Source organism: Manacus candei, unplaced genomic scaffold (assembly GCF_025592945.1).
Source record: "Manacus candei isolate 608988 ecotype Guabito, Panama unplaced genomic scaffold, ASM2559294v1 h1tg000095l, whole genome shotgun sequence".
Taxonomy (NCBI): Eukaryota; Metazoa; Chordata; class Aves; order Passeriformes; family Pipridae; genus Manacus; species Manacus candei.
The window spans coordinates 2,911,381-2,932,816 of NW_026138143.1; the positions used below are offsets into that span (position 1 = coordinate 2,911,381).

A 21,436-nucleotide genomic window follows, 5' to 3' on the forward strand; every position below is an offset into this window, starting at 1 on the left:
GCACAAGGCTTGCCTGTGCACCTTACAACACTCATCTACTCCTTGCCTATTTCTCAGTACAGCTGGAATGGTGAGAAAGAGCAACATAAAGTCATTTGGACGCATCAAATGGAGCAGGAGATTTCACTTAATTGCAGCTGGGGCATTTACTTAGGCTGCAGATTTCTGTGACAAGATAATGCCATGTAAGTTATCAGACCAGGGGCACAGAACATATCAGGCTGAGCTTCCAGATTGTGCTCTTCTGAGGGCACATATTAATATAAATGGGCACATTAGGTTCTAGGTAGCAGTTACCTGGAATTGACCCTAAAAGGAGATCTGTTGGAGAGGGGAAAATATTAAACTCTAGGTGTAAAGAAGACTTTTGCAGATACAACATAATCACAGTGCGCATTAAGAATGAAAGGAACTTCAAGACTTTAAAGATCTGTTGGGAAATCTTGAGGAAGAAAGGACGTTTGCATTTGATATTAGTGAGAGAGAGTCTTTAATATCCCCAAAGCATCTGATTAATAACCATGGCATCAGACCTCAGGAATGCAAATTTGGTAGCTCTTTAAGATGAAAGCTCCCCCTCCACATGCCTTTTTTTTTTTTTTTAATTTTTTTTCGTTGCACATTTCAAAACCATTCATGTTCTGGCAGGTAACAGTTTTTTATCCTGAAAGTAAGGGTTGACCAAGGAACAAACTGTGCAAATTCTGTTCTCAAACACCAAAATTAGAGAGAAAATACCATCTGTCTCCTCTCCAGCCTACTCTTCCTGGTTCCAATAATACCTCCTAGTGGAGAAACAGTCACGAAGCTACCAACACAGTGTACAGCAATGCACCATAATGCAATGGTTTGTGTTTGTGGGGGGACTGCTGCTTCTCCCCAGAAGAGGTAGGTGAAAGCCCTGTTCCCAGCTGGATGGGGACGATGTTCACACTGCCTTGTGCTGCTGGGCCCCTGTCTGGGCTTGGTGGGACTCCTCTTCCACTGCAAAGGCTTTCAGGTGGCATTCCTGAGAGTTTTCTCCTCGACCTGCTGCAACAATCAAATTGATGGAGCTTTGACAGTAGCTGTGACTCATTTCAGGAAGAAATCCACTTGAGTGCTTGTTATCACTTCAGCATCATTTACATATTTCCCTGTCAGGGTGAGTATTTTTTCCTGACAGGGCACAGACTGTTTCTTTTGCCCTGGGAAGACCATACAAACAGACTTCTTACCTGGAAGCTAGTGCCAGAAGCTCTGCAGCTGGCTGTCTTTTGCTTCTGATTTCTTTCTTTTCCTCCCTCCTTCTTGTCCTTAATGGCTGTCTGGCTTTTGTAGACTAGTTACACAACACCATTTTTTCCCTCTTCCAGCATCACTGAGCAAATTTCAAGTCTGTGGAGGAGAGAGAGGAGAGCCTGATGCACTGAGCCACCTTTGCCCATCCACTTGTGACTGGGGTATAATAGGTACAGTTGATTTGAGACTGCCAAGAGTTTGCTGCCAAATTGAATTTTTCATAAACTGATTACTGCGAAGTGCTCTTGGCAAAGGAAAGTTAACACCTTTGTACCAAACTCAGCTCAGCATAGCTCATAAGAGGGATACTGTAATAATAATTGTCTTCTGGATCCTTGGTCAGGATTTTGGATTTTCTGAGAAACTGTTTCCATCCCCGTTCCCTCACCCATGAGTAAATCCACTTAAGGCTTTTTGCATAGCTGTTATTGGTGCAGACATAGGAGGACTTCTCTGCTGGTGTAAAGCAGCCAACCTCCACTGATCGCAGTTCTCTGAGTTACTTTAGCACCGAGGGGGTGATAGTATGATTCAGATATGGTTGATAAAGTTATGGTAATCTACCCTTAATAACTTAATCTTAACATTTTTCTCTAAAGAGAGCTATGTAACCAGGGAAAGGGGCTAGTTGAACCACTCAAACAATTTATCTGACAATTTCTGCCTTGTGTTTTCTGCTTGCAAAATACTCTTCCAGAAAGTTTTTGGTTCATAAGGTGTTTATTCTTCATTTTGTGTCAGTGAGTTACAAAACAGGGAGGTAAATTTGGTTCCTCAAGTTGCAATGCTGTACTTGTTGCTTAATGACTGTCACCCTATAAGCAGAGGGAAACCACTTCCAAGGAAGCAGGATAACCTCCCACCTGCAGGTGAGAGTACCTTTGCTTATTCAGAGACATGCTAAGTGGGCAGAGTTCCCCTGAATTTGTTTAACTTCCATAAACATTCAGGAAAAGAAAAACAGAAAACAGACTGTAGTTGAATAAATCTGCTATTTGAAATTAGCTCAAAAAATACACACCAAGAGCATTATTTTGGACAGACTGCACCCCTTTAGTTTAGCTGTAGGAGGGTGTTCTCACTCAGTCACTGTGGAGGACCTGGTTTGCGGTGGTGCCTTGATGTGAACTCCAGACATATTGTCCAGTGGCTGGGCAGTGATCCCACAGTGTGAACATATCTGCCTGGCATACCTGGCATAACAGATGCTGGGTGTAAGTGATGCTTTAAAATAATAATAAAAATCATAATTTCAAATCTCCACTCCTCAGATCACTTTTCTAGCAGGTGCTCCTAGCTTAAAATAAATAATGCCTTAACAATAACAACAGGAAGAGAGCACGTTCTTATTTATTATTCTCTTTGCTTTGCTTTTCCTTCATATTTAACGTGGCAGCACTTCACACATGCTACTGACATAGATGCAACAGAAAGCCTTTACTACTCCAAAGAGAAGACATTTATGGAAGTGCCAAGGAGCAGACAACAAAGGCACTTGGTACCACTGGATCCGTCACCAACATGCGCTTGTGTGGAATAATCTGTACAGTTTACTGGACACACGCAGACCATGTGGTTACAATTTAGGATGAAGCCATCTGTTTAGAAAATCTGAATGGTTTTGATCTGCACCAAAACAAAGAAAAAGAAGTAGGAGTAGTGGGGTTTTGATTCTCTTTGGCGGTGCAAAGAAGCAAGCTGTTTTGAAGTGTTCGAGCAGATCCTCTTCTGCTTGGAAGAGGGGTGACTGTGCTGGTTCATGAAGCGGGCAGGGGAACTGAGGTCACATTTACAAGAATTACAAACTCTCAGATTACAAAAGTTTAGAGTTAATTAAGGCAATGTTGATGTTTATAACTCAATTTTTTTCCACTATAACTTTTTACAAATATTGCATCACTTGAATAATTTTGTGGAGCAAAAATCTACAAAAGCTAGGGGGATGGGGAATGGGGAAACCTGCGTGAGGTCAAGACAGGGATTCTTGTTTTCATTTTACTTCAGGAAACTTTTTTTCCGCTCCCCACTAGCATCTATTTTGAAATGAAAAGTCATTTTGATCTGAAAAATGAACCTTTGCAATTAAAAGTGAATTTCATTCAGGCATTTTAAAGTGTGCTGAACATTCACTGAAAATTACCTAAACCAATGCCAAAACCTCTCAAAAAATGCTTCATCAAGTGCCTTGATCCAGTGCGTGCCAGCTCTTCTCAGCAAAGACATTATCTATAGCAGTAGGAGTTCTGGTGTTAAAACAGAAAGGGCATATCACGAGAAACTGCCATTTCAGCCAGATAATTCGTAAATATTAAGGAAAATTGTTTGACATGATAAATGATATTGAAAATCACTATGTAGTAGGAGAAAAAAAAGTCAGCTGTGAATGTGCTATAGTTAAGTGGCCAAAGAGTTTGATGATAAAAAAGTCATGTATTTCTTGTTTTAGTAATAAAAACTATGTTTCATTCTGGTTCTAACATTTCAGACATTGAATAGTGTGCCAGTAAGGAAGAGTTTTAAACAAAAAAGAAAGCCAAAATAATTTTTTTCCTGTTTTTTCTTTTTTAATCAGTTATGGAGGTGAGGGAAAGACAAGCTGCTCCTAAAGAGCAGTATATGAAGCAGACCCACAATAATCAAGCCTTCTCTTGCTTCTTAGCAAAACCACTTGTATCTGCCATGTAGCTTTAGCGAGATGTGTCAGTCCATCTGCCTCTGTTTCTTTTGCTGAGTGCTGAGCCAGAAAGATTATGGCACATTTTGCTTTTTGTCACACCTCTTTGCTAACCCTTGCATGATTATATATATACTAATTGCATTTTGATTCAGCCTCCAGAAGCAGGGTGGCTTTTAAGACACCAATGTCAGGATCTGCCCTGCCTGGCACCTACACACCATGTAGTTCTTGCACTGAAGGAGAGGATAATGTCAAAGACTAAGATGCTCTTTCTCTTCATCCCCAAACCTCCTTGCAATGAGTGCATTGCCAGAGCAGAGGACACCTGGTTTGTGAGAGGGAGTGCAACTGCAGTGATCTCTGTAACCTGTTATTCATCCTCACTGCTTTGTCTCAGCCTTATCCCTGTCCCCGCACTACCTCCCGCAGGAATGGGGACATAGTGCCTGTCTGGAGTCACCCAAGCACAGATCAGGTGAAGCAGGTACCATGACCTTTAGGGTTTTCCCACTCTGCCCCCACTAGGTCTAGAAGAGAAGGCAGAGAGTGATTTGTTTCTTCAGGTTCATTCTAGTACTTTCACCTTTGTTAACACAGATACCAGATTGGGAGGGGGAGAAGTTTCACATTTATTTCAGAGAAAAAAGCTGAAGTGTTGTTTTGATTCTGAACTGGGAGCTAAAACACTTGACTTTCTCAAGGCACAGAATTCTAAAAATGCACTTAACGTCCTATTTTACTGGCTTTTCAGCTCTGAATTTACTTTCTGTATTTTCCTCTGGTGTGTCAATAGCACACAGTGCCCGTGTTCATCTTTCATTTGGTCTTTTTTGCAATAGCTGAAATACTTATTTTAATTGATTCTTTTTTTAAAGCTTAAGAGCAGCTGCTACTCGGTGTTGACTAACACATCTTAACATTGCTTGTAGATTTCTTTGTCAAACTCTAGCTGAAAGTGTTTTTCACTTTTTGCTTGATCTTTTTTATAGATATCTATTTAGATACCACACGTGAGTGAATTTTACAAAAAATGAAGCAAACTCTCTATTTTAATTTGCATGACATTGTTCTGTTAGACCATATAATCCAGCATCAAACATTTATTTAGACACATGCCTTGCCTAGTTTCATTCAACTGGGAGGCATCAGGCAGAACCCTTGGCAATTTGTTTCCAGTGGAGAGATATTAATGTTTCTGTGTGATAAAGTGTTGTTTTCTTCAGTTTCATCTGTGGCATTGAGACTGTAAAGGCAACAAATGTTGATAAACAAGGCATTTGGAGAGCCAAACAGCCAATCCACACCACTGAAAGCAGAGTGACATGAATTAGAGGCAAAAGTCATCTTTTGATCCATTAATATATACTTTGTGTGCACATATAGGCTGCTGTACAGTGCAATCTCATTTACTTACTGGCTATATGACAGATGTGGTGCCCTTGTCATCTCTGACCTGTGCTTATGGAAAATGAGCTTTTAAAGCCATGTTCTTGTTATATACTGCCCAGTTTACTTGCAGACAATATTGCGTATATGTATGGTATCATCATCTGGTAAACAAATTGTATTTACAGTTTGGTCAGCATCATTAGTTAATTAGGCCCTGGCTGTTTAGGCACCTGGAACAAGCAGTGGGAATTTAAATTCTTCTGATAAAAGGATTTATTTATAATGAGTCTCACCCCATAATGAGTTCCAGCCGGGGGAGACTGACCATTAGCAGATGACTCACCGCATTACCATAAAGATCAGAGTCACACATTCAATTTTATAAGGCTTACGTACACGCGGATAGAGCACAGATTCTAAAAAACAAATCTTTTGGCTCCAGTGTTTCAGTCATGTTAAATTTGATACAGTCCTCCTATGCCTGAGAGTAAACAGGCAGGATACAGCAGACTATTTATTTTATTTCAGTTTTTTATTGCTCTTCCTCTCTACAGTTTCAAGAGGAAAAGAAGCTGAGTTTTTAATATTGTGAGAATGCTCAGCCCTTTTCAGCTGGGAGATGTCAGAGGCAGCTGCAGACCTAAATGAAAGGAGCTCATCTCTGAAAATTTGCTATGCTGTAATAAATGCAGGGTTCTGCTGGTGAGCTGCTGATGGCCCTTTAATGTCTTTAGCAGCACTCCAAGGCATTGCGGTTCCTCCCGCTCCCTTCCCCCCTCCCCCCCGCCCACCCAAGCTCAGGATTTCATCGTGTGAAGGCAAGAGTTCAGGAACAGCAAAGAATGTAGTAACAAAAGCTACTGAAGATTTATAGCAGTCTCCATCATTTGACCTGACTCAAGAGGGCATGAGTGAGAACATGCATGGTGAGAGTCCCAGGTGAAGGAATGCTGGCTACAGTAAAAAAGAAGTATCAGGTGACCCGATGGTGATAAAACACATTTCCCTAAGGCAAGTAATGCTCTAGTAACCTCTAACCCTGCAAGTCAGTCCATGCCTGCATGTGAGACCAAGCAACAGCCACTGAAGTCAGAAGTGGTATCAGGAGGAAAGGACATCAGTGGTGAGAAGACTGCCCACATGCCCATGGGCAGCAGGTGTAAAGCAGTCTCTACCTTATGGAAAAAGTTATCCTGGTAAAAAGCTCATTTTGTTTTACGAGTTTAGAGCCCTAACGTGAGCTTAGCCAGCACTCAGCTGGCAGGTGTAGTGCTATAAAGAAAAGAATCAGCAATAATCATTATAATGAAACTTCAGTTTTTCCATAGCTTGAAATATTGCAGTAAAATACCACCAAAAAGCAAGTTGCTCTGACTGACATGATAAGTATTAACACTGGGAAATCATTTTCTGTCTAAAATTTCCCTCACATATTTTATTTCAGATGATGCTTTTAGATCAGTTTGATTTTTTTTTCAGACATAAATAGTCCCTTATATAAGACTTTAACTGTCCCTATTCTTCTAGAGTTGCGCATTTGTTCTTCTTCTATTGTAGGAAACCTGTTTGTAGCTAGGATATGCCAAGAAAATAAAATGGTCCTTTTGCTCCTTTTTCCCAGCATGCTACCCAGCTGTCCCAAAATCTCATTGCTCTTTAATACTGAAGACTTCAAGGCAGAGGGAGATAAATAGAAAGAGACCAAAAGTACCTTTTTATGGGGCAGTTTGCTATTTGGCACGAGCCTCAGTCTGAATCAGTGTTTAATTGTATTTGCTGATCATAGTTCTGGACATGCTATTTTAAACTAGGTATTATCTATGAAAAAAGAAAAAGAGGATTAAATAGAGGGAAATTCATTAAGTTAAATGCAAGTAGAGACCTTGGAGTGCCAGTTTACCAAACATACACAAAATCCAGATGTAATTCATCCCTGATGTTGCAGCCACGATGAATTTATTCCAAGATCTATACAGAAACTCTTAATTCCCTGGTTTGACAAAGACCAGTGATCAGCCAGGTTATATTAGACGTGCCAAGCATTAAGGCTGTGTTTACTTTTTGCCTAAAGTTCCCTCAGTGACCTCATTGTTGTCAAGTACTTTCTATGGTATTGGACGCATGAGTACCCAACATTCAGCCTAAAATACCATAGCCGTTTGCTAAAGGTGATAAGTTGGGGGGCGGGGGGGGGCGGAGTTGTTTCTATTTGTTTCCAGGTTTTTTTTGTACTCCCTTATCCTGTTATCCTGCAATGTGAAATTCCCCTACTCACCATCTTGTGAGAATGGGGTATATGTCTGTAAACTGGAAAGCGAGCTATTGTAAAAAAATTCTTCTGCGATGTCTTTCTCTATATAGTTTATTTAAGGAGTAATGCAGCATTACTCAACCTGGATGGAAAGCTACCTGCGAACCTCAGCGGAGTGCAGAAGAGGCAGGTGTGGAGGCTGATGCTCCCACCTCCGCGCTGCCTGAAGAGCAGGCACAACTCTCTCAAAAGTTTGGCAGGTGAAGTGCGGCTCCCAGCAGCCTGAAGTTTCTTACTGGAATGGTTTGTCCTGTCCTCTGTCGGGGGTCCCATGCAGGTGTATCACACTTGATCCAGCTCTCTGCGGCTAAACCTGCGGTTTCCTGGTGCAGGCAACAAACTTCAGGTTTGGCTCCTCATGCTCCACCTCTCCCAGAGCAGCCTACAGAAGCTGTGGCAACACTGTCAAAAAATAATATCAGTTAAGGAAAAAAAAAAAAAAAAGGCTGTCCCTTTTCATAGCTCATTTTCTTTTAGAATTAATGTTTTCTGTAAAAAAATGTAGAAAATTCTCACACCACACCACACCCCCCAAACCAACTCTGATAACCACTCGGAATATGGCACGGAGTTTGGCACGGTTGTGGAGAGGAAGGGGGGGCAGAACATCAAACTCCATGTTGTGTGCCTGTGTTTACCAGGACAGCTTTCCCCTGTGAGAATGATTCCCGGGTTTGTTTTTTTATTTTCAAACTTAGACTTCAAAGGAAGTATGAGAAATACGATAGATCACGTATAAAATACCAAGGCGGAGTGTCGTTTGTTTAGGTCTTTAATCCTTAAATTGTGAAGAACGTAGTGAGTTTCATAAAACCTGGAGGATGCATCTGTGTTCCTCCGGCAGTGCAATAATAAAATCAGTGAAGGCTGATGCTCCTGCTCGGCTACATCGCTCACAATAAACATCTGAAAGGCAGTACGGCTCTACAGTAAATGAGGCTGTCAAAGAAGGCCACTTTCAACAGATCATACTAAATTATGTCATGTGAAAAGTACTGCAGATTAGCGGCTCTTAGTTCATTCAGCTTAACGGCTGATCTTGAATGGCAGGCAAGAGGAGGAAAGTTGCTGGTATTCAGCGATGTATTAGCTATGTAAATACAGGGGCGCTGTCTTGAACCCAATTCTGCTGCTGTCTGACCCGAACCTTTCAAATGCAAGGGAGCTTCAGCCGGTCTCCGAAGAGGTTGGCAGCAAGTACTGGAGCAGACTCCTGGTGGCTGCGGCACTTTGTGCTACTCAGTGTGCTCCCTCTCTGTGGAGGCATGTTGAGGGTTTTCCTTTTCTCTTTTCTCATTGAAACCATTCAGAATACATACGAAAATGTATATCGTTTTTTGTGTATCAGCGCTACAAGCAGCATCATTGTCTCTTCACTTTTGGTGACTACCAGTAATCCATCCTTGCCTGCCCTGCCTGCCTTTACCCCCTCCCCACTCGGCCACCATCTCTCCTCGCAGCCTTGGTCAAATCAGCTCCCTCTGTCTGCAGCATGGCTGCTCCCAACGCTTGTTTCCATTTTTTATGTGGATCAGATGGATGAAAAGCTCAATAGAAAGGAATTACTAGTATTTGTAGAGTGAATTATTAGTATTTATAGTGCCTCTGGCAAACTCTGCCTTTTTAAAGGAAGTGCCAATAATTAGTTATGGTGTTTTAATTAAAGAGAGTAATCTATAATTAACAAAGGGATGCTGTATTTTATATCTGACTTTTATTATTTTTATTAATCAGCAGTATTTAACAAATGTTATGTCTTCAGTTTCTTGTAATGCTCTTTTGCATATTTTTTCCCGCTTCAAGACGGAAAAATTGAGTGAAATATTTTTATCATGTTTTAGGACACAATCAGCCTGACAGGGAGACTCTGTTTATGTCATATTGGAACTTGTGTCGGTGTTGCACAAGTTACTTCAGATGCTCTTCAGAGAATGTAAATTTAAGTTTTTGTGCTTTGAGGTTCAATGTTTTGCTTCCTCTATGGTGTAAGTCACCTGCTGAACTTAAAGCATATAGGTTATATAGAAACTTAGTTTACTATCCAATTTCTTCTCCTCACATTAGCAGTCATTTCTATTAACTGAGTGTTTAGGCATCATTGTGCTATATTTAGATAAAAATAATTTGTGTAATTGCCTGTAGAAAAAATATTTTTAGTTGTTCTTTTTATTTCTAAAATTTAGTTTTGTGGTGAACTCAGATATTCAGCCAACTGTATATCCCAAGTGGCCAGTTTGAATGTGAAATATATTTTGTTCTAGTAAATGGTTGTTCTTCCTGTGGTTTTATCTTAGTCTGGATAGCTGAAATTGGTATTAAAACCTAGTAAAGACCCAGGGATGATATCTGAGCAACCTCAAAGAACTTGTATTTTCCTATATTTTGCTTTGGAGATGTATGCATTCAGGTGTAAGTGTCTAGGTCAGAATGACCATTTCCTGCAAAATGTGTACAACTATTCATCTGATTGTGCGTTCTTTAGAGACACCAAGAAGCACAGGCTCAAGGATCATATGCTCCTTGCATAGGTTGCTTTGCTGCACAAGCCGGCAGAAAAATTCCCGAACAGCTTCTCACTATTGGCATTAGCAGTTAACACCTTTCCTGTATATGACAGGCCATGTGAAAGAGGTGTACAGCCACCTAAGCTCTCTGTGAAAAGCAGAGTAAAATGGTTCAGAGCTGTCAGTACTACAAGATATATATTCGTTCCTTGCTGTTATGTCCTGCACACACCGTGCAACCTCTAAGCTGATAACCTCCAGATCTTAATTTCCAGGCTAAGTCCCTTGAGACTTTTGCAGTCCTCACAGCTTTGGTGCCAGAGCCATTTTCCAAAGCGTAGCCTGATCGAGAGATTGTAACTGCAGATTTAGTCTGAATGTTAATGGATTTGGAATTGATGTAGGAGGGGAGGGGGAGGAAGATATTTTCTTTCCAAACAGAGATGCCTCTAGCCAGGTGAAATTGGTGTGATCCCACCAGGCTCCTGCTTAAAAGGCTCCTGCTGGGCCTGGCAGAAACAGTGACTCGACTTCTGCCTTGGATAGAGGGGCACACGTACATGCACTGTGTATTTATCCAAGCTTTGCAGTGGGGGCAAAAAGCCTTTAGCTTTTTTCCTCCTGTCTCTCCACCCTCTTCTGCCTTTCCTCCCTCCCACAACTCTACATCTAGTTGTAATTGCTATTGTTTGTTTTGAAATCATTTGGGAAACTTAAAAAAAAAAAAAAAGGATAGCATATTGCTATTTTGTATCATCCTTTATTTCCTTATTTATATTTAAAGATATCTTTTCAAAGAGTAGCCAGGATTTAGGATGTCCAAACTGACTATAAGTTGAACCTTCTTAGATATCCTAGACACCTTCCCTCCTACTTGCCCTCCTACCTAGTCATTCAAAATAAGAGAGACTTTCCTCGAGGGGAGTGCTTACCTGTGCTTAATTAGAGATTTAACTATAGCCTTAAACTCTTTCCCAAACAGAAGTCATCAAGTGAATCACAGCCTTGTGAAAATCCCTGGCAGGGAAACGTTAGTTCTGAGGCTTCCAGATGGTTAACCATGCCCTTGTTTTCAACTCTGCTGAATAGTGCATGAAAAGACTCACAGCTAGAAATACTAGGGCTTATATTTATTTATTTATTTTTATTTTGGTTGCATTCCCATGCACACAGATTCATGATCCTCTTGAAAGAAAAGTTAGTGAATATTGGCATTTACTAAAAAGGAAATGCTTTCTTCTGTCAATGTGTGCATGAGATAATGCAGTTTTCTAGGGTATTGGAAAGAACATCCTGAAGGTCCCTCTTACTTATTGTTGCTGAAAGAAAGAACTGAAAGGTAGAGGGAAGAGAGCAAAAGATAGACTTAAGAAGCTAATAACTGTAAAAGATCACTGCCCAGGATCTGTCTCTTTCTGCGTTTGAATGATTTTTCTATGTAGACAGCTTTGCATGGCACTATTTTTAGAATCTCTTTAATAATTGAGCTGTAGTGATTGTGCTCAGCAGTTAGAACAGGCAGGGAAAATAGCTTCTCAAAGAAAGTGTGCACCAGGGTAATAATTTAAATCAAACCACATTAGAGTGTGCTCCCCGTTCTCCCCTCCCCCGGAGAGGTGAAATGCTGCAGAACACTGAGCACAGGGGGGAAGTGAAGATTGGTCAAGTTTACAGCATGTAATAAAATCCATCAAGAGAGTTTATGTTTTAGAGGTGGAGCACAGGAAGAGGTGATCTGGTCAGCTTTTAATGAATTGCTGTGACTAGGTGGTTTACAAGGGTAGTGCCTCAAGTTCCCACCATCAGCAGTGAATTAGGAGAGAGCAGCGTGCCTCTAACTTGCAAGGAGGGAATTGTCACAGAGGAAAAGCATTTGTCAAACCACACTGAAACAGGCACAAAGCAGTAATCCAGTGAAATGCAGGAAGCTCCAGTGGCACTGTCACTGTTTGATATGTTTGGGTCTTTCCTGGCTGCACAACCAAGTCCCTGGCAGCCACTGGCACAGAGCAGGGTGCCCACTCTGCTCCTATCAGCTGCCTTATACAGGCAGGTTTGCCCATTCCGACTGAAATGTATTGTCCCTAACATCTCTTCTTACAAGCAGCAAACTTGGAGCTCTCACGGGAAAATGACTGAGGTGTGGACAGTAAATCCAAGATTAATGAATCACTGTCTAACATCTCTTGAAAAAGCAGAGACAACAGCTTCTATGGCAATTTGTAGATTAATATCACAGTCTCTGATTTTTTTTTTGTGAACTCTATCCATCCTAATACTGTTATTCAAAACACAATTTTGTAATGTTTTTGTTTTTCATTTTATTGTGATAATGTTTTTATTAATGATACATCCAGGCCTGATGTTATGGTTATGTCCTCTTTAAGAATTTAAGGCATTAACTTTGCATGTCCATGTTGGTTGCCTTGTCTTAGATTAAAATGTTTCATTACTATACAGACAGAAAACATTTTAAAACAGAAAAAGCTTTGAGACAAAAAAGGATATTAAGTATTATGATTAGCACTAAGTAGTGACTGGCTTTAAAGATATAAAAATAGAAACATTTTTGTTATCATCTCAGAGTGTAATACTACAACATGCCAATAATTAGAATCCATTTCTGAATAAACCCATGGGAACTTGTAACGAATTCAGAATTTCAAAAAGGAAATTACAAGCTTCCAACTTCTATTCTCTAGAATTTTCTTTTAACACAAAAAATCTTTCTCTTAAGAAAGCTGAAATTAAGACATTGAGAATTTCTTAACAACAGAAGAGTCTTAACGTTGACCTGGTCTGCTCAGATGTCTGAAAACTGTGTTTAAGTTTGAAAATGCACAATGATCCACTGGGAGTGGGAGTAAGGCCTTTACAGATTATAACTGTAAAGAAACTGAATTTGTGTCTTAGGAAGTTTGATTGTCCCATTAGCACATGAAAGATTCCCCTCAGCATTTCTTTATTCAAAGCTTTTACAAATACCGGTTTATTATTTAATATTTCTACACATATTCTTCTCTTGTGTCACCTTCTTCTCTCACTTCTGTAATAGTTTGTATAGAATAATAATATTGACAGTGTGGTATGAGAGATATCCCTATGATAAGCTAGTGTCAAAGTTATTGGCTTCTCTTCAAGTCTTGACAACTTGTCTGTCAGGGTAAAAAGACGCTTTTCAAAAGCAATTATAACAGCCTAAGTCATAAAGATCCACAAAAAATATTAGAAATACCATATAGGGCATTAACCTTCTCTCCTGGTCTGACCTAATTTGGAAAAGATTCCCTTTGAAGTTCAAGAAGGGTATTACAATTAATTTACTTCTATGTGACTTTGTTAGTTGAGCTTTTATTTCCTTTTCTGAAAAAATAGTGTGCTTTTTTCACTTTGCTTTTAGTAAGACTGATTTTTAAAGATATTTACTGGCAACCAAATTTAAGCTCAAATTGGACTTGTTCATGACTTGTATACCGACCTGGTTCCCCGAATACTTAGTTTAATCAGGGAGCTGTCAAGGAAAACAAAAAGTAAAGAAGTTTATGTTTCAGAATAAGTTACTCTTTGGTAAACACATCCAAATTTTTAGCACTGAAGTGTGTATTGCCTGTCTGTAGGCAAACTTTTTTTAAAATTAAAATAAGAATGTCGCATCATAAATAATAAAGGAATTCTAGCAGGCTTGTGGAAGGGACTGTGTCAAAAACTGGTAGTTTGAAGACCAGACTGAGACTGTGGTCATTGGATCCAACTAGTGCAGGCTTACCTGGGCTATCACAGGGTAGAAGAAGGCACAGAAGTAAGGCTGATGAGTACTTTCAGACAGACTATATATTTTCCAGATATCTCTAACTGGGGGCTTCAAGACTAAGATGTGACTGAGGGACTCTTTATTAAGCCCATGATCGGCGCTTTTTCTCATCATCACAAGAAGATTAGCTTGAGAAATCCAGAGTTCTGCACCTTAGTGGTTTCTGGAGGCTGGATGTGAGCAAGATGAGGTGTGGAAAATGCTTAGGACATGTCCGCTGCAGCCTAAAGGATCCACACAGAGAAAGCCCATGAGGGGTGTGGGCTATACACGACAGATGCCCAAGGGGTCTAATCCCAGGGCTGAGCCCCATGACAGTTGACTGCAGACATGGTGGGACAGTACAGGGGAAAGGCAGAAGTACATGAGGCCAGTACTCTGATCTCCTTCCTGAGAAGAGATCGGCGTTAGACTATAGCACACCCCATCCTTGCAAAATATGGATTAATTTCTATTTATTTTAAATTTATTTAAAAGTATTCTATACTTCCTAACAGCACCCGTACTAACTCAAAAATAGAAAGATTGAGCCTGAAGTGTTCATTATTACAGCAAATTCCTTAGACCTTGAAGAGCAGAATGGCTTTGCTCTGAATTTTGTATTTTATTCTCTGTTTGCTTGCCTCATCCCCAAAGTGCCCAGTCTGTCCTCTCCGGTGCTCCCAGCAGGGAAGAAAGAGATGTGTTTGGGGCTAGCTGAGAGTATGTCATGCACGGCTGCTTGGCCACTGAACAACAGACAACTTTTACCTGTGTTTTCCTCAATAAGAGCAGTGGCTTGGGCTCTGCCTACCTGCCCTTATCTATGAAATTTGTAGGACCCTAAAAGCCTGAGAGCTCTGTCCCAGTGGCCAGGAGGAATTTATCAGTTTTGTGGAGAGTAAAGAGAAGAAAGGGAATGTCATTAGACAGCATGAAGGCAATGCAATCACATTATCTGACTGGTCACACAAGCATGCTGAAAGAGAAGTTTGGCCTTCAGTTTTAAAAGAAAATATTTTAGATTTGTTAATGTCATATATAACAGAATATTTACAGCACTATCTAAATGCTAAACAGAAGGAAATATCATTGCTAGTCAGTGGGGATTTATATGAATAAAAAAAGTTGAACATTTATTTGAAGACATCATTTGATAATAAAAAGTTACTGATGGAATAATGGAGGGATAGAGAGATATGAATAGGCAATAAAAAAATTAATTATATTGTTTTCCTTTCAGCCTCATATTTGATTTTATGCGTACTGAATGTTGGCTTCTATTTATTGGGGAGCTTAAGTGTTGGAGTTGTGTCTAAATATAAAATATATATTAAAAAACAGAAGCATGAATTCCTTGGAACAAAAAATTCATTGTTTATGGTTTACAGGTTGGCTGATATGCAAAGAATATGTGTAACATCTCTCTGTAGAAAGGTAGAAATATATATCATTATACTTGCAGGCGTTCAGCAGAATGGCAATTTTCAACTTCACAGACTTTTCTAAAGCTCAGCTGCATGAGCCAATTGGACCCATGAAATTGAAAATGAGCTCAGGTTGGTTTGGAGGGATTAGAGCTACAAAGAGCATTCACAGAATGGTGAACTTGGCCTCTCTGAATTATCTGAATCCAACCTCAGAAACTCTAGTTGGAAACTTCATTTGATAGAATTTGCAGCGTGCTGAAGAGAGTCAAGTGGACCTGTGGTCCCAGAGATGGCTTTGTGGCTTAAATGTTGTGAGCTCTCCGCTCAAGCCTGACTTCTCTGAAGCTATTTAGTATTTGAGGGTATTTAGGTGGATTATATGTCAGCTGGAAAGCCCATGAGTCCTAACTGCTCGTGTAAGCTTGTAACTCTTCTTCTGTTCCTCTTAACCTTCTTTTTTTTTTTTTCCAAATTATGAGTGATGGGAATTAGTATTTAATTCAATAATTTTGCTTTCAGTGGAGGGAGAAAAGAAGTAATTTAAAATTTAATTTCTCCTAACTTTTTTAAAAGAGACAGAGCTAATAGTTAAATATCTGGAAAATCCTTCATGTTTCATCTTGTTAGCATCTCCAGTGTTCTCTGTGTAAATTCAAAGGCATCTTCCACCATACATTACTAAAATAATAACAAGAGTTCCTGCTTTTGCTATATCCCAATGCCCCAGCATGATGGAGATTAAAGTGAAGAAATATTTCCAGTAAGAACTATGGTGGCTGAAATACCTGTACTGGTGACAGAAATAAAAGCTACCTACTGTTGGGAAGGCACCTGTTTCCTTTTATTGCATGTGACTTTCTCATCTCTTCAGTGTTCAGCCATTAAGGTATAATGAACTTCTTAATGTGCATTTGTTTACAGAGACAACTGACAGAGGGATCATTTAATTTGGTCTTCAGTGTATTTTCTCAAAAGTGAAAGCCTACAACTCTTCCTACTGAGATCTTTTCTTTGTGGAGGTAGCAAAGGCTGCTGTTCTACAGAGAAAAAGCTTTTATAGATTTTAGGATCATTTGATGCACTGGTAAGTTTTTAAATTGTGACTGTCAGCAATTGTATCAAAGCAGAACTCTAGTCACAGATTCATTGCACCATCTGTGCATTAGATAAAAGATTTGTTCATTTAAGGATATGCTGAAAGGAAGAGAGATGAAGAAATTAAAGACTCCTATATTCACGGACACTAGACTGCAGTACAGTGCAATGGTGTCTTTGTACATAGTTTTTTCACTAAGTCTTGTCATCACCAGTTTTATTTTTATAACAAAGATTAAGAATTAACAATAAAATATAGAAAAATCTTTGTCTCATGTAGCTAAATATCTTTCTGCAGAGGCTGATGTTTTGTTATTTGTTTGGGGATTTTTCCCCTCTGGAAGCATGAGAGAAGCTCCTGTTTTCATAATGGCACATTTCTGCCATTGTTTTAAATCAGATCGTCCTTAGCTAACATGCAATCATTATCCTTTATTAAGATACCCATTACAAAATGACAATTACTTTCTATGTCAATCTAGAGAGACTGAAATTACAGTTAGCCTGCTTTTTAGTAGTCTCATAGTGAAAAATAAACCCCTAGAAATGGAGAGTAATGGAAAGAAAATGACCATTTCAAACTAGCTAGGTAGACAAAGCAAAAGGCATCTGAGTATTAATTGTACAGGAAATACAAAATCTCTCCATTGTTATGTTATCAAAATCCCTTGGGACAAGGCAACAGGTAATTGTGAGATGTTAAGTTTACTGAAAGATCCATTTCAAATTATATTTTCATTTAGAAACTAATTAACAAATTTACTTGTTAACACATGGAAATATCTATTACATCCTGAAACATTAAGAGGCTGGGCACTGTTCTTCATACGTGGCAATGAAGTTACATTTGGCTTGAAGAGAAAAAGTCAGTTCAAACTTACCAAGAGGACATACATATAAGCTATACATATAAATACATATTTGCAGCGTATATATGGATATGCTGGTACTTTATATGTATTCATTCCTCTATTCTAAAATGTTTCCTTGAATTAAGAGTGTTTTATCAGACTACTAAGTAATTTAAGGCTTTGTAGTGCATTTGGGCAAGTATGTTTTTCTTACTAATTTATTTTCATTACATACTCAGATATATAAATGCACTTAAAGCAAACTTAAATAGTTCTCAGGAAGCAAAAATTGCCTTGTGTTGAAGAAATTTTATGGTACCATTAAGGCTGACCCTAGATAACTGGTTAGGAAGGTTTTATGCTATCACTGCAGCATTCAATGTAAAGTGCTAATCCAGCACTGTTACGGCTTCTGAAGTTAAATGGAGTTTCCTGATAGGTCTCTGCAGTTATTTTACAGTTGTTATTCATTGATAAGTAACGGTCAGATCTTGTATGCTTTATTATTGTTATTATAGTTACCTCAAGCAGGAACAAAAATAAGGAATTTAACAGCACTTTAAATATCCAGTACTGGCATATTACAGCGCTAATACCCTGTGAGTCAAATTTTCAAAAACACTTGACATTCAGGCTGAATTCTCAAATGAACCTAGATTTCAGTTCTGCTCTTCAGTCAGAGAGCAAAGAAAATCTTGCTCTGGTAGCTATTTTGGGGTGAAAAATCCAGTTAATTTGACTGGACCCAGCATGCCACCCTGGCACAGTGACCAGCAGCATCCCCTTCCAACCTGGGGAGGAAGGAGGAGCACACAGTCATGTGGCACAGAGGCTACTGACATTTCCTCCTTCTGCTAAGATTACAAGCACCTGCTTACAACCCTCAAGGCTGAAGAGCAAGGCTGAATTCTTAAGTATTAAATATCATATTAAGATGCAATTACTTTCTAATTCAGCAAATTCAGGATGTTTGCAGAATATGAGGCTTTGGACCTAACCGGCATTTTGAAACAAATATCTTTAGACAGTGCTTGAGACAGATCTGTATATAAACATACGTAGATGCAGATCATGAATAAGGCAGGATGGAAACAAGACTTGGAGAAAGACTTCTGCACTAGGTTGTTGTCTACACACAAATTCATGGAATATAAAGGGTGAACATTTATATCATCTTCATCTGATGACAAACAAAAAAAGGTAGCAGAAATCAAATTTCTAATATCTGCAACACCTTCTCTAGTACAACCCTCAGAGCACCAGCATAAAATGGTCACAGTATTTCTTCAGAAACTATATTTCTTGTACCATGTGGTAGGCAACTCTGATAGCTGAGACATGGCCACTGTCATCTACTCAGATACTGCTGTAGGTGGAGCAGGTAGAACAGCCAGACACCACCCTTTCAAAGACAACATCATCTAAATAAAACCCTCTCTTATTTCAGTTATTTATAGATCTGCCTAATCCTCTGCCATTCTCTGGATAGAAATGTTCCAAAGTTTATGTTTTGGGTGAAATTTCATTGAAATTTCATTCAGCCATCCACCTGTTTTTAAGAATAAATGTAGGCTAAAGCTGTGTCTGTTTTTTTCTTATTAAAGCCAAGCAAGCAGAGGAACCATTCTAACAGACTTTCCTGAAAAGCCCCACTTCCCCCAAAACCTGAATCAGATCTTTGAAAATAGGTGTAGTTTTGGAGATGTGCATTTTTGTTCCTCCCATAAGCATCCATTAAAATCACATGTTTTGTAATTACTGCTCAGATATGTGCAGTAGAGATTTCTTTTAATTCTAGTAGCTAATTTTCCTCATGTTTTCACAACATTCTGTAAGCTAAATTCTCTAAATAATTTAGCTGTCCAAAGCTGTATAGTGAGTTTTAGCAGCCAGTCTTGGCAGTACTGTGGATCTGTTAAGGAAATACCAATGGACTATTGATTTTCTGGCCCTTGTAGTGGTTTTTTGGGGGGGTGTCATAATATGCTGCACAGAGGTTTTGGCTCTCAATGTTAATATCTGAAACTATCTGACATGCACAGATCATATGTGCCATATTTCTCATGAAGGCCTTTTACAAGTCATGGCTTTCTCAAGAGCATGGTATGTGTGTTTTATCAGCTCTTTAGCATGTGGTGCTGCCTATAATATATTTAATTATCTGCACAGATTTGCAGTTGGTCTTAATTTTGTTGAAATGGTTCATCAGTCAAGTCACTGACAAGCAAACAGCTGTGTTCACATCTCTTGGTACTTTGTTTGACCAATTTACTTTGATCCCTCTAACAAAAAAAAAAGCCATTTTTATTCTGTTTTTTTTTTTTTCTCAGAAAAAAATAATTTGATATATACAGGCCTCTGTCCTAACTAGAGCTCTGTCCTCTGGGCATATTTCAAATTACAAGAAAGGTGGGTCTTGGTCCCCATCTACTAAAGAAGGTGTTAGGGGACCTGGGTGGGACTCTCTGGATCACTAGCAGTGACAGAATGGGAGCCAGTGGGGGTTCAGTCTAGATGATGAGAAATCAGTCTGCAGGCAAAGCTGAAAAAGAGATTAGAATAAAAGGGAAAAGACCAGGAATAACTATAAAAATGGAATTGGTCTGTGTACCTTAAGGTGTGTCAGGATAAGCACATTAGACTTGAGATTTGATGAAGATTAGGATAGCAAGGAAGAGCAATGGATCTATAATAATTTTTGGGTTTGACGGTTGTGATTAGCTATGCAGAGAGAATGATGATGGGACAGGGTGTCCAGCTGGATGAGAAGGAAGTCAGGGCTACAATCAGGAGCTTTCAGCACAGCATGACACTTGAATGCATGCAAATGTATTATTTCTAGAACCTGAAGACGTTCTTCAAGGACCTTGGACGCAAGCTTTGCTTTTTGAAACTTCCGTGGAGTTCCTCCTATCCCAGCAAAGTATGTGTTTAATTCCCTTTTAGTTTTGTTGCACCTTAGCAATACTAACCTATTAGACCTCCACTAGGAAATGACAGAATTAGTTTTGCCTGTGTCACTTTAATTAGCCTCTCCCCGCTCTGCATGTAAATAATTTACTCTTTGCAAAATAGACTTTAACTGCATGATGTTTTTCCCTCTAGACCCATGCTTCTTCCATTGCAAAGAAAAGTTCTGATACAGCAACAAATGCAAACTGTGCAATTAAGGATGCTGCTTATCTATAGATCCCCTGCTTCACCTGTTATGAAATTAGGGATTGTACAGGGGAACTGCAAATGGAGGAAGAAAATAATCATAGTGAAATGCTTTCCTGAAGGCTTTTTTTCCTTGCTCCTGCTGTGTTGTTCTGATACAATATTAAAATAAGAGAAAGGCAGAAAAGCTTTTACAGGTCCCATTTGAATAGTTCAACAAACTGTTGCCTTAAAGCAGAAAATGTCCCCTCAATAGAAATATGGTCACTGACCACGTGAAAGTTACAGTACTGTGCCACTGGTTGCTTCTGTAATGGATCCAATGAGTCTTTTCTACATTACACTGAATAAGAGTCACAATGCTCATGTGGTCACCTACTCCCTTCCAGCTGAAGGCATAGTAACTTCCATGTAAACTGCAGTAACTGGGAGATAAGAGGCAGAAAGACTCAAATTCAACTGCAGCAACACCTCACTGAAACCAGTCTTTCAACTGGGAATGAAAAGTTTTAACAGAAATTTGAGGGTCTGATCTCTATGAGCATTTGAGATCTCAGCATCAAGTGAAATCTGTGAGAGATATGCTTTGGACATAAACGATGCCATTGAATGCTAGGTACATTTAAACTCTCTTTAGCCTATATTTTTTTCAAATCTGAGCCTCAATTCCTGTAATGGAATTACATGGAATGTAGTGGAGTTAGTACCGCTTTTTAATCCCCCAGATCTTTGAAAAGAAAAAGTAGTATTTCCAAAACTGCATGAATGCTTTAGTGGTATGTGCCAAAAAGTCTATAAGTAAATTGTTATGTTCGGAGCAAGGAGTAAAGCATGAAGCTGAACCACTAGCACTGATGAGAAATTAAATACTGAACAGCTACTCACAAAGTAAGTACCATCCATCTGTGTTGTTCTATGGTTCAAAGAATCTGCAAAGCAGCAGTATGTG

At 39.3% G+C, this 21,436-nt stretch overlaps 1 protein-coding gene across 13 annotated transcripts in view; it reads left to right on the top strand.

Annotated features, from left to right (window-relative positions):
- ARPP21 (cAMP regulated phosphoprotein 21) overlaps window positions 1–21,436 on the top strand; it is a 288,954-nt gene that overhangs the window by 103,351 nt on the left and 164,167 nt on the right. The window contains exon 2 of one of the 13 annotated variants that reach the window (XM_051768564.1): window positions 20,171–20,251. The exons of the other annotated variants lie outside the window; for them this stretch is intronic. The gene's annotated coding sequence lies outside the window, so the exon portion shown is untranslated. The remainder of the gene's footprint in view (window positions 1–20,170; window positions 20,252–21,436) is intronic. 13 annotated transcript variants of the gene reach the window in all.